The following is an 8,943-nucleotide window of genomic DNA, read 5'->3' on the forward strand; positions in this document are numbered from 1 at the left end:
ATAGAAGAATAAGTCACCATTTTTTTTTTCCTTGCCAGACTAGCCCCTAAACACAACTGGGTTTCAGTGAAGATGTCAGACTTGATACTACTTTTCGGTTGTAGCCTGCCTGTGGGGTAGCATGGTTGGAGTGGACTGGAAGATCTACCCTGTTACAGACCTCTCTGGTTCTTGGGAAAAGGTAATACGTTTAAAAGCTTTTTTTCCTTGCTTCACTGTGGGTTTGGTAGAGTGTTTGCAGGATTCTGTAGCCAGTTCCTACTGAGTGCTCAACTGCACCTGAATATAGGCCAGGAGGGCTGGGCTGTATTCACCTCTCCTGCCTCTGCAAATGGGTAGCTGGACAAAAATATTTTACTTCTTTCCTACTCTTCTGTTGGGGGAAAGAGCTTGAAAAGCCGGGTGTAGTACCACAGGCATTAGAGGTGCCTGGAGATTTATGTGAGGAGCACGGTCTCTAGTTATTCTAGCTCTGCTCCCTACTGACTTGACACTGTCTGTTTCTGGAGACTAAACTGGAAGTTGGTGACTGCAGATGTTGCAAGTCTGTCTGATGCATCCCAGTTCCCCCTGGACTTTCTGCAGAGGCACCTGCAGATTCTAAGGGAAAACAGCGTCCTCCCACAGTTGTGATCAGCTCCCCTCGGCCATAAAAAAAGAAGGTGGCTGGTCATATCTAAATACAGATCTCAAGGGTACATCATGCCTGGCAACACTTTCCATAGGGCCCAGAGAATTACACAAAAGAAGAGGAATCATTGCTAAAAACAAATGCAAATATTCTTAAAAAATGAAACTTTCTGATGAAAATTATCAACACAATGGGATATGCATAGTCACCTCGAGAGCAGATGACTTATTGTGGAAGCATTGCCTCAGTATACAATAGAATTAATTTTTTTCCCTTTCTCATCTTTAGGCCTGGTGATTTCTTGTGTACTGGGGAGATGGACTCCACGCAGACTTGCTTTCAACTGAAATGAAACAATTAAAGAAATGAAGGATGTGGATGTTTCATTATTTCCTTTCAAGGCTTTTCCAACTTTGTTTTTTTTCCTTTTTTCTTTTTTTTTCTTTATGACCACATTCTGGTGTCTTTCAGCTGTTGTGCAGACACAAGAGGAGGTGTAATTGATCAGTGAGGTCTTCTCCCAGCATCTCTGTTCTCTGTAAGTCCCATACATTGCTATAGGCAAGACCTGACACAAACATGGTAGGTGGCGGTGCCATCAAGTGGGCTGAAAAACTGGAAGTTACTCATGGAGGGCTTGGCCCATCTAGTCGTTTATTCACTGTATTTTACAGCAGCTTAACAAATACCATAGTCACTGAATTGGCAAACAAAAGATTTGCTTATTAATTTCTAACAGTTTTCAATGGAAGAGTTATAGTGAAACAGCCTTAGCTATGAGACGCAGCAAGAAGCTGTAGCTTTTCCTCACATGCATTCTAGTGCGCTGACGACAGGTTTTTCCCATGCAAAATTCCTTCAAGGGAGAATGAATCTTCTCGTTAACTACTAATACCTAAAATGAGGCAATCAGTAAGCAGAGAAAAGTTTTATTTGCTTGCTCCTTTTGTTAAAAGGGACAATGTTATAAGCTAACAGGCATGGCATTTGAAAAACCCAAAGTTAAAGACAGTCTGATTACCACGTGCCTTTAATCAAAACACAGAATTAGACTGACTTACTAGCTAGTTTGTCTTCCATTTAAAATTGCAGCCACCAACATAAAGCACATGCACCTCTTCTCTGTGTTGAATGATTGCATTCCCATCACAGCTGTCCGTTATATTCTGCAACTACATTTGTTGAAAAATCACGAATACCTGTGATGGGGGTACACGGAAGTAATTCATACTGTTTTCTGAGATATTCAGAATAAGTATTACAATCTGCGTTGGTGAAATGGAGGCTGTTGCTTGCAACAATAACCTCTCCAGAATCAAAGTATTTAAGTGCCCTGCACTCTACATCACTGCAACGGCCTCGGTTTGGCTTTCACGCGAGAACGCTGCTCACCATCTCCTAAGAGCAGAGCAGTGCGTAAGTCAAATACTCATCCTCTGGCACTCTATCCTTACAGGCCGAAGAAGGCAGTGACTACACTAAAGTGGTCTTCATCTTTTTATTACCTTTTAAGAGTCTAACTAACAGTAAGTCTGAGCAATGTTAGTTCTTGCAGTATAGAATACGATGAGTTTTTGCGTAAATCTGGGTCCTCCAAACTTCCTTGATTCTAATGGGTTTTTTGATGACAAATATTTTTCTATGGCAAATTCACTTGCGAGTTCTTTCGTTGTATAATTGTTATCCTTATTCCAACTTTGTTAACAAAAGAATATTTGAGACTCCATGTTATCTCATTGTCTCCCGTTCCTGCTACTTACAGGCTTTTATGTCTTGGTCCTAAACATACCTTAGTAGTTTGCAAGATCAAATGTGCTCTGTGTCTGAGCTACACAGTAAGGGGTGATGTCTTGGTCTTGCTGAGATAAAATAATAATAACAAAAAGAAACCAAACAACAAAACGGAGTAATATATTGTGTGACTATTCATGTGCCCGTCTATGAAAGGTTTTCTTCAGCTAGTTATGTCTCTTCACGGAATGCTATAAATAACTGCCTTAAGGAAGGATTCACAAACAGGTAAGAGTATGTATGGGTTTCTGCAGTGTTGGGAGACCGAATTGTAAGACTTAAAATTGGACCTTTTGGAAGAATTTAATCTCTGATTCATGCAGTTGACAAATTACTATTTTGGGGAGTTTCTGATACATCTGTAGACAATTTTAATAGAGTTCTTTTGTGAGACTTGTGTGAAAAAGTAGACATTTGGAGGAAGTATCCAGAAAATGAATGTTCCTGAAGAATGTTTGCAAAAGCAATTTCTGTTTGCTTGTTGGATCTCACACATAAAACTAACTTCATCATATATTAATATGCGTATCTTGTTGGGAAGAAAGGAGCTGAAAAATGTTTGCTCCTAGAGTGAGACTTGAGGATGATGTTTGTAGTTATTGTGCTTTAAATAAGCTATAAAAAAGAAGTGAGGCTCTTCCATAAGTGAGTTTCTTTTCTTTCCATCTTTTTCAAGCTTGGGGGATAAGCTTCTGAAGCACAAGGTTCGCAGGCCCTAAATATGAAGCCACTGGACGAGAGGAGTGCAAAAGCAAGCCAGTGTCCTCCTTTGGCTTACAAGGATGAGTCTGTAAATGGTACAGCAAGCACTGAACTCATTCGGGATACTTTAAACAAACAACAGAAATGTGTCAGACAGAACAAGGGTGGAAAACTTTTTAGCCCAAGATCAGATTCAGAAACTGATGTGCAAATGAAATTGAAGTGTGGGAAGTAGCTGGAGGGCCTAACTGTAGCTATTGATACCATTTCTGCTAACAAAGACAAAAAAAAAAGAAATCTCAAAGCCAAAACCTGATTGCTTTTCATAAGTGAAATAATTACCAGATCTGCAGATGACAATATTACTTCAGGAGACACAACGGCTAAGAATACCTTTCTCGGTGTTTTCACCTTTTATTCTATATTGAAGAAAAAGCTGTTTGTTTCTTTGTTGTTGTTGTTGGTTTGTTTTTGTTTGGTGTTTTTTTTTTTAATCACGAGCTGTGTGTGGCCTATAAGCATCTTTCTATGTTGTGCAGAAGATTTCTGATAGCTCCACTGCTTCAGCATGTTGTAATCTGCTGGTGATTCTTCCTTTGCAAGTTTGAGTTCCTAGTCACTTTATCACCCAGAAATGGCTCAGCCTTTGAATTCTGAGCTGTCAGCCACAAAAATGTCAAAAGGAAAGAACAGAAATCCTCTCAAAGTGTGTAGAAAAAAACCCAGGTCAGACGGAGGAGACATCCATTGCTGGGTAGCTATCGCCTTGGAACCACTTTGATGAAACCACACAAGGGAAAAGCTCACCGCAACAAGTGGTCATGCTTACTGCATGAAGAAGGGTGTCAAGTGAAGAGAAGCAAAGTGTGCCAATGGGCACGTCCTCCAGAAATGCTTGAGGTGCTCTTTCTTCTTTTAGTTTAATCTGTTTTCTTTCCTTTATTTTTTGATGTTTTTTTCTCATGTTCTAGTTTATAGCTATTGTAAAAGTTAACATCTACCTTTCCAAAAGTTTAATTAGAATTACAGCTTTGAACACACAAAGTTGGTGAATTCCAAATTCAAGTGATCCCTTGAAATGAGGGAGGCAAACAGCATAAAACAGAAAAGGAACATTCAAAAATTGGCAAGACACCCCCACCCAGTTCATTCTCGGAACATAAAGAAGGGCAACAAGAAGCAAATCTTCCATGTTCTTCAGTCATTGATTTAATGTGGCCTCTCATAGAAAGCTGGTAGAATTTGAACAACCTAAGTGACATTAAAAATTGTGAAATGTTTTAGCATGTTGTTTCAAAGGGTGGAGAGGTGGTGTAACGGTGTCTGATAATATTTAACGCGTTGTCTTTTTTGTATCTCTTTGAAGGCTCAAAGGTGAAAAAATATCAATTACATTTTTTGTTGTTGCTAAAAGTTAATTCCACATATTTTCAGCCATCTTCCCACAAGCATGTCCATGGAGCACAGAGAATAGGGAATGGGAATTGAAAGGCATCATTAGTTTGCTTTTGCTTAGTTCCACAACTTCAAGCAAATCCTATTTCCTTGTCTCTACTCTAGGCTTTACTTTTTCTTTTCTCCCCCCCCAAGTTGTGCAGGGACTCTTTCACCTGGTGTTCGTATTTGTTAGTACATTGACCCAACAGAATGGGTTCCCCATTACTTTGGGGATCTCTAGATGCACTTTTGTTCCAGCAATAACATCCCAGTTGCATTGATCCCGCCCCCCCCCGCCCCTCAAGTCAATACCGGGAGGTTCTTAAGGCCTGATCTTCTGTAAAAGATTACTGTCAGCCTAGGCACGGTTGAATTTTGTTCTCTCTCAGGTTTCACCCTTGCAATAAGACGTGCATGCTATACCCCTGGGTTTTTTCCAAATCAAACAGCCAAGTTTCAATGTTTAAATGGGCATTTTGTTCCAATTGAACAAAAGTTTACTTCACATCTTCACAAAAGTTTAAAGAATCAAAACATGTAACGACAATGATTTTTTTTTTTTCATCTTTTGGTTAGCTCTGTCTTTAATAACTGTGGTGGTGCTAGAAATGCAAACCTGTGTGATGATAACTGAGCTGCAGTATGTATCTATGAATTATCACATAAACCTTTCATAGCAGGTGGAAGATTGTTTAGTGTTACAGTGGACGTAGCTCGTTTCTTGGTGGTTTCCTAGTTACTGGTACAGTCTTGTGTTACAGGCTGTCCAAGTACAGACTCCTTTCTGGCAGAGGCAAGCCTTTAGGTGCTTTTTAAGCAATGCGTGCCTTTGATCTAGTTTTGTCTTGCTGCAGCTCTCTCTTCCAGCAGCTAATTTCTAATCACGTTTTTCCCAGTTCTTCCTTCCTACATCTTGAGGATGTGATTCATCCTCCTCACTCTGCTCCCTGTTGGGCAAGCGGCTAGATCAAAAAAACCCACCGCTAGAACTGGCCTAGTAGAAAGCCTTGATGGCTGCGTAGGATGGGGGACAATGGACATCCACCATCCTTTTCAATGGAAATCCACCATCCTTTTAGAGATGGCCACCCATCAGTAGGGCAGAAGAGCATGGAGCAAACTTGTTCCATTCAAGTTCCTGATAGCAGAGTTACTATGGCAGCATACCTCATGGGCGTTCTCAGGTATGACTCATTTCTCATTCCCGTTGCTCTTCTGAATGACATTTACCGCTGTTTCCCCTCCGTGCTGCAGGGGTATTTTTCTGTCACAGTATTTCTGTGGCATTTTGTGGTTTTCTTTTCACTGAGGGCGAGGGGGCCGTTTCTGCTGCCATTAGCCATTCTGAGTTGTGTGACGTGCTGTGAGGAGCCCAGTCCTAACCTAAAGAGCACAGTCACTCCAATAAGCAAACCTAGCAACGTGTTTTCAGACCAGGAAGGAGAGGATACGTTCTTATACTGTATTTTCTAAATCTGCTGCTGTCTTAACTCTTCCATGGTATTAATTTCCTATAGTATATTTTTTACATTACTTTAGTTAATCAATGCTGTCCATGAAAGCCTGGCCTTCTTGAAGTCCGTGCAAAACCCTGTACTGATCTCAGTGGATCCAGGCTATCACCCTATTTTTTTATTTTGAATTACATTAGAATAAGCACTCACAAAACGCGTATTTTGCAACCCTGTATTGTACTGCCGGTGTTCCAGTCCTGACAGTCCTCCCTGCTAGTATGAGAAACAGCACTTCAGAGATCTCAGTTGGCTTCCATGGCCTCTGCGGGATGGTCCCAGCCACACCTTCAGCAGCACAGCTAGCGGAGCAGACCGGAGCTGTTATGCATTTTTAAAAGAATGTGTAAACAGAACCAGCGGGTAGCTATGCAGTGTTTTTTGTGGTCTGTCATGAAATCATTAAGAGCTCTACTGCTTTGCCCTGACCCTGGAAAAGTCTCAGAGCCTGGGCCAAGAAGCTGTCTAAAGCTGCAGTTAATGTGGTAACATAAGGATTTAAAACAAAACAAAGCTAAAGATACAATCAGTGGAGAATGTACAGTGTGGATAGTGGCTTGCAAGCGATGAGATCACAAGGGCCTGATGTCCCTGTCTTTCTAAAAACTGTTTAGCAAATTGCATATCCTTCAAGCAGGTGTTGCCCTGCAACAAACGTGAGAAATGTCATAGATTTTATAACTTCAAGACTACTCCTCTTGTTTCTTCAAAAGCGCTATTAAAATTATTGATGTTGGCTTCTGAAATAATACACTAAAGTAGAACTTGCACCCTTCTGTTTTCTTTCGAGGCTCTGGTTTTGATTGTCTTCCGTGAAGCCAAAATGTTTAGTGGAGAACTTGCCATCTGTTTGGTTTAGCCTAGACCTCAGCAGTTTCCCTGCCTGGAGAGGCACGGCTGTGCAGGGTTCTCTCTCTGTTTATTGTTCTTGAAAGTTGCTATCTGAGTTTTGAACTTGTGACTGTTGCTTCAGGAGGCCTTGTCCTGAAGTAGGAGTTGCAAGCTCACAACATTTTTCAAAATGCTTTTGAATACGAACATGGTTCAGGACGTCATCTGTCTAGTTGCTTTAAGGGCCAGCGGAGACTTTGTAGGTTGCATTTTAGGGGAAGCCTCTGCTATTTGGTTCAACTGTAGCATACACCAGTCTGCCTCCCACACCAAGAGTTCTGCTGCACTTGTCTTCGTTTTGTTGTGAAGTCAAAGGGGTTTTGTTCTGTTGTTAAACTTTATTTTTGACCAAAAAAAAAAAGGTGTGGACCTCTGCATGCTTTATATGATTTTACTTTTTTTTCCACATGTAAGGCCACTCTGACAGAGGTCTTTGTTTTGTTTCTTAATAAACATATGGCTTCACCAGTCATCTGTTATGCCGTGCTCTTAGTAAGTAGATATTGTATGAAGACTCATGCTGTGTGCTTCTGCCCACTCTTAGACCTGCTCTATCTCAAGGAAAGGAGAATTTTTTGTGTCTGTTTGCTAGCATTCAGATTGTTTTTGTTGGTTAGACATTAGAGAATAATCAAGCACTTGTGGAGCACTAAAGGCCTCTTAGAATCATAGAATGGTTTGGGTTGGAAGGGACCTCTAAAGGCCATCTAGTCCAACCCGCCTGCCATGGGCAGGGACATCTTCAACTAGAGCAGGTTGCTCAGAGCCCCGTCCAACCTGACCTGGAATGTTTCCAGGGATGGGGCATCCACCACCTCTCTGGGCAACCTGTGCCAGGGTCTCACCACCCTCAGCGTAAAAAATGTCTTCCTTCTATCTAGTCTAAATCTACCCTCTTTTAGTCTAAAGCCATTCCCCCTTGTCCTGTCGCAACAGGCCCTGCTAAAAAGTCTGTCCCCATCTTTCTTACAAGCCCCCTTTAAGTACTGGTAGGCTGCAATAAGGTGTCCCCGAAGCCTTCTCTTCTCCAGGCTGAACAACCCCAACTCTCCCAGCCTTTCTTCATAGCAGAGGTGTTCCATCCCCCTGATCATTTTCGTGGCCTCCTCTGGACCTGCTCCAACAGGTCCATGTCTTTCTTATGCTGAGGGCTCCAGAGCTGGACACAGTGCTCCAGGTGGGGTCTCACCAGAGCAGAGTAGAGGGGCAGAATCACCTCCCTTGACCTGCTGGCCACGCTTCTAGGCAGTGGAGTTAGGAATCTATTCCAGGAGGCCTTGGGAAGCAATGCTGCTGGGATAGCTCATGATTTAGACTGTATTTTCAGGAACAGAGAGTAAGGGCACCCAGAAGCTACAATGCATTGGTGGGGTAGAAGGGGTGAGTGCTCAGTGTTTAGGTTTCCTGAAATGTGCAGCTAGTTGGGTTTTGTTGCTTTCAGGTGAAATCTGCCACTGCATGGAAGCCCTTGATTTGAAGTATTGAAATTTTGATCTGCAAAAAATTATTTTGTAATTCACTCCTTTCCCACCTAATTCTCCTTCTCCTTTTGCATGGCTATGGTAGTGCGTTGAAATGCCTGCAAACACACTGAACTAATGCAGTCCTAGTGGAACTACAGGCTTTTCCCCTCGATTTACAGTACAGTTGCTCCTTATCTAGGTTCCTAGATGGCGTTCACACTGTATCGCAGAACTGGCTGCCTGGGAGGAGCCGCGCTGCGAGCACAATACTGCGAAGTGTTTCACAGCACTGGGCGAGGACAAGAGAGCGAGTGTTGAGTGTGGTCTCCTAAGCTGGTGTGATATGCAGGTGACTTCATTGACCTTTCTTGAACCGTCCTGATTTACATTCCCGCCACAAGCAATCAGAAGGAAACTGGAGCCCTCCCTGCTTCTCGGTGGGAGTCTGCGCCAGGATCTCCCAGGTGGCAGTGACTTCACGTGCTGTGTCAGCAGCTCCTTCTGCTTCGGCGCGTGC

The sequence above is a fragment of the Aptenodytes patagonicus genome, chromosome 6 (genome assembly GCF_965638725.1).
Source record: "Aptenodytes patagonicus chromosome 6, bAptPat1.pri.cur, whole genome shotgun sequence".
Classification (NCBI taxonomy): domain Eukaryota; kingdom Metazoa; phylum Chordata; class Aves; order Sphenisciformes; family Spheniscidae; genus Aptenodytes; species Aptenodytes patagonicus.